The sequence below is a fragment of the Leptonychotes weddellii genome, chromosome 3, assembly GCF_054177405.1.
Source record: "Leptonychotes weddellii isolate Sample4059 chromosome 3, ASM5417740v2, whole genome shotgun sequence".
Lineage (NCBI taxonomy): Eukaryota > Metazoa > Chordata > Mammalia > Carnivora > Phocidae > Leptonychotes > Leptonychotes weddellii.
The window spans coordinates 151,721,820-151,727,344 of record NC_138371.1 but is presented as its reverse complement, the minus strand read 5'-3'; positions in this window follow the sequence as shown (position 1 = coordinate 151,727,344).

Genomic DNA, 5,525 nt, shown 5'->3' with positions numbered 1-5,525 from the left:
TGAAATGATGTGTGGAAAATTTATATTCAGGTAAACACTAGAAGCAACCACAAACAATCTTGGTGAAAAAAATGTTTAAATCTCCTACTATGATTGTGGATTTGTTTGTGTCTCCTTAAATTTGCTTAGTATTATTAATTTAATTAGTTTGAAACTATATTGTTATAGTAGTATATGCAGTTTCAAGTTTATAACTTCCTGTTGATTTGGTCTTATCATTGTAGCCTATCATTATGTAGTGACTCAATTTATCCTTAATAATTCTTTTCCCCTTAAAATTCCTTTTCTCTGATTTTAATACTTTGCACCAGTTTTCTTTTGTTTTATGGTTTATATGTCTATTTCCCTCTATTACTTGCATTCTTCCTGTTTCTTTTCTATTTCAGTTTTGCCACTGAAGAAATGCTAAAATAGAATTACCCAATGATAGAAATTTTATTGATTTAAGCTGAAAATATCTATATTAATAGGCAAATTTTATTTTTGCATTTAATATGATTGTCATTATACACTGGCTTTACCTATATCTCCTTTTTTTGTTCTTTCCATTGATCAAGCTTTTACTTTCTTCCCCAAACCACGTCTCCGCACTTCCTACCTTACTCCCTGTGGTGTCTTCTCTCCCTCTAGTTGTGCTGTTTGTTCTGTCAGTCCTTAGGTCGATTTCTTGGATGTTCAGAATGATTTGATAATTATTTACTTGTGTTCAAGGGACGATATGAGCCTGGGGTCCTCCTACTATGCCATCATCTTAGATCTCTCTCCAAGCTTTTACTTCTGGAGTTTCAATTTTATTTCTTCTCCTTTCCTATCTTATATTGAATTTATCCATTTTAATCCATATTTTCTCTTTAAATTTTGAGAAAATATATACTCTGCTTTTATCTTTGAGCAATTTTACTCATATGCTTTTAAACGTATTCTTGCATTAACAGTGTTTGAAGTGCATTAGTTCTCTACTCTCAAAATTACATAAGGGACTCAAAAGGGAACCTACAACCTATATCTTTATCAGTTTTGTTGGTCTCAGTGGATTTAATTTGTCCCCAAATAAATTTGTTTTACAATTATTTTGGTAGTGGATTTTTGATGGGGTAATATTTTGGTCTCTGAAATACTTCTTCCTTAACTTGGATATTATAGTTTAGTAGAGAAATGTAAATTGGCTGTGATTAGAAAATTGATAAATGAAAATAAATATAAATTAGCATTGATTATAACAATAAAATAATAATGATAGCTTAGAATTAAAATAATAGTTAATTATTATTTGAAATAGGATCCTATGGGTGGGGAGCATTAGTATTACATCTACTAAGAACTTTAAGTAATTTGTGGTATTACTTGAACAGTTTATAAATTTATTAAGATTTCTTTGTGTTCTGGCCTCTGTTAATAATCATGATAATTCTGCAGCCAGAATTCTCATTATTTTCCCTCTGTACATAATCACTGGTTCTTTTTATGAGTCTCTATTTGGTGTGTTAGAGGGTCAACTACATGCCTAAGATTAGGTTAGTTTTGATTTATTTTGTTCTCACCTCACATTTTTCAGTTTTAGGACTTATTTTTTTCTATATGTCTCATGAGTTTTTAGACAATGTCACCTCGAATATAGAACCTTTAGATTCACTTTTTAAAATTTTTTTTTCTTAATTGTCCATTCTGTTGCTTATAGATTGCCCATGTGTATTATGTCCTCTTTGTCTCAGAACCTCTCTGATGTTTTCATTGCTTTATATCATTGTAATGTTTTCCAGAAAGTTTCCCCAGATGTTTCTGCCAATTCATTCAGTGTTGAACTATATCTAATTTGATATTTAATTAATCTATTGAAATTCTAATTATAGTAAAATAGCTCATTTCTAGTATGGTCATTTGGTCCTTTTTCAAATCAGTCTATGGCTTGTTTCATAGTGCCCTAGGCTTTTAATTTTTTCTCATTAGTTATTTTTTCATTTAATTCTTTAAAACACATTTATTTTATATTCTATTTTTTTTAGTTTTCACTGTTTCGTAAATTCTAAGAATATTAATTACATTAGTTTGGTCCAAATAGATTTGGTCATAATAGATTTTTACCTTTGTTGATTTTACTTTTACTAATAAGCTCAATTTTAGGGAAAACTTTATTTTTCTGCGTATTCTGGGTTGTGCATATATTCTCAAAGAAAGGTTTAAATATCCCTTTTGTTAGTTTCCTGAGAGGTTCCACTGTCCCCAATCATATATATATATATGTATTTTTTTTTCTTCTGTAAATTATCTGCTTGGACTTTCTTACATTGTCCTATGATTATCATGGGCTTGGATATTGATTCTTCCAAGAGTTGTTTTGTTTTGTTTTGTTTTGTTTTGTTTTGTTTTTTTCTCTACTTAAATGCCAAGATAGATATGAGCCTGCAAACCACAAATCTGGTATGGCAGGAATATTTTATTAGTTTATTTTAGTGCAGTAGTTCTCAACCAGCGAAAATTTCCCTCCCTCACCCTACTCACATAGACATTTGTCAGTATCTGGAGACATGTTTCATTGTCTCCAAAAATGGGGTGAGATTATATTATTGACATCTAGTAGGTAGAGGTCAGGGGTACTGCTAAACATCCTATCATATAAAGGATAGTCTCACACAACAGATTTTCCAGCCAAAATGTCAACAGTGCTAAGGTAGAGAAATTAATACAATTAATTTATATTGAAATTAAAATCTAAACTTTATTTTACTGCACAGCAAAAAGCAAAATATCCTTTTTATTCTTTTAGGTTTTTCTCTTTCTTCATCAAACTTTGTTGCAGGAAATATACTGCTGTGTAAGGGGAAAATCATAGTCCCCTTTCTCAAAAACTAATGAGATTTTTTTTCCTCTTCTAATAAGTTTCTTCTAAGTTTAATTGATCTTTTTTCTCATTAAAACATGTTTAGGAAAATATCCATTTTTCTAAATTACATTGAGTAGAATTGACACTTTTCATAAATTGTGTTACAATTCAGTATTTTGCATAGTGCTGGCCTGAAAGACCAATACATCTTCTAATTATCATGAATAAATTGCTATTTTTAGAATATGCAAATATGTGAAAACCTTGAAAAACTAATCACTATGTATAGGTTAGTTTCTAATGGATTTAGATTTTACTTTTCTTTTAGAAATATAGATTATCGGGATGCCTGGGTGGCTCAGTTGTTAAGCGTCTGCCTTTGACTCAGGTAATGATCCCAGGGTCCTGGGATCGAGCCCCGCGTCGGGCTCCCTGCTCAGCAGGAAGCCTGCTTCTCCCTCTTCTACTCCCCCTGCTTGTGTTCCCTCTCTCACTGTCTACCTCTCTGTCAAATAAATAAATAAAATCTTTAAAAGAAAAGAAATAGAGATTATCATAATATAATTCAAAAATTACCAGATTCTATAACTCAGCTCAGTGTACTACACACAATAATATTAAATTCTTCCAAAGTAGTATCCTGCTTGATTATATTTTTATTCTTACCTAATAGATTTGTAATACCTTTAATTCTTATTCCATGATATATCTTTTTAAAAAATTAATATAATGATTATCATTTACAAATGGCACATGTCAGTGGAAATAAATATCTTTCAGAATGAGGTCAACCCCTCTCAGTAACATTGCAATATATCATGATGATATGTTTCTCCATTATACGCAAATGTGGAGGACAAGATGACTTTGCAACCCCGATTGCTTGGGAACACTGCCAAAAATTGACTTTTGTGCTACATTAATGTAATGGAGGAAGACTCACTCTTGAATTGCACTTATGTTCTCGTGTATTAAAAAAAAAAACTCACTATAACCTTGACTAGCCATTACATAGAAAATCACATTTATAAAGTTAAGGCAAATTAAAATGGTACACATAATATTTTAGATATTATAGTAAACAAATATAATGGCAATAATATTAGTGATAAACAGATGCTATAATAAACTCATTATTAATACACACATACAACAAATCTATATTAAGGTCTTACTGTATCCTCTTCTAGGTACACATCTAGGAAAATCAACAAGAGGAACAGATGAGGTCATTCCCTCATGGAATTTATTCTTTATTTGGGGCAGGTATACAATAAACCATAAATTAATACAAAAATATCAAGTACTCATGGCAAGTACTTAGATAAAAATTAGATAGTGCCTTATGAGAGTGAGTTTTACATAAAGAACACTCAGAGGAGATGATATTATGAGTTGAATTATGTCCTCCAAAAGGAAGTCCTAACCCCTGCACTATGAATGTGACCTTTTTAAAAAGAGGGTCTCTAGATGTAATCAAATTAAAATGAGTTCATTAGGGTGGCCCTAACGCAATAAGGCTGATTTTATTACAAGAAATATTGAGAACCCAGAGGCACAAAGAAAATACCATATGGAGACAAAGGCAGAGACTGTAGTGATGCATCTACAAAGTGAGGAATGCCATAGATCCCTGGCATTCCAGAAGTTGAGAGGAAAGCATGGCGTGAATTCTTCATCAGAGCCCACAGAAGGACTTGATTCTTCCAGTATCTTAATCTTGGACTTCTAGACTCTAGAACTGTGAGAAAATAAATTACTGTTATTTTAAGCCACCCTGTTTATGGTGCTTTGTCGTGGCGGTCCTGGGGGAACTAACACACTTGGTATCTAAGATGAGACCTAATTTATGGCATGAGTCAACTGGATGAAGAATTAGGGAAGATAATTCTGAGCAGAAGGATTAGACATTGCAAAGACTTAAGGCACCAATAAGATTTTTATGCATCAGAAGCAGAAAGAAAGGGGGTGCCTGGGTGGCTCAGACAGTTGGGCGTCTGCCTTCAGCTCAGGTCGTGGTCCCGGGGTTCTGCGATCGAACCCCGCATAGGGCTCCCTGCTGAGTGGGGAGCCTTCTTCTCCCTCTCCCTCTGCCTGCAGCTCCCCTTGCTTGTACTCTCTCCCTGTCTAATAACAAAATAAAAAATCTTTAAAAAAAAAAAAAGCAGCAGAAAGAAGGTGTTTATGGCTGTCATGTGAAAATAATAAGGCAGAAGTATATTTGTCGGAAGTGATACGGAATAGGTAGGTGAACAACAAATCATACTTTCTAGGTAAGGAATTCATATTTTATTATAAGTAAATGAGAAGAGTTATTTGAAGATTTTAATAATAATTGGATGTAATCAGAAAGGAAATTGGTATTTCAAAAGAACATTCTGGAGAACGGAGAGTGGGGTAAGGGGGTGGATGAGAGAGAAACAGGCAGACCTGGTAGGCATGTAGTGCAGTGATCCAGTGGTCTAAACCATCAATTCTGGTAATTTTTGTTGGGCTGATAATTACTGGATATAGAGAAGAATGAAAGATTCGTGATACATTGATAGGAATCACTAATGGAGAACATGCATGGCATGAAAAAAGATAAAGAATCAAAACTTCATGGTTTTTGGTTTGAAATCCTAAGTAGTTGTTGGTATCAATTCTTGATACCAGAGACACTCAGGAAGCAACAGTTTCAGGTGGCACAAGTTTAACTGTAACA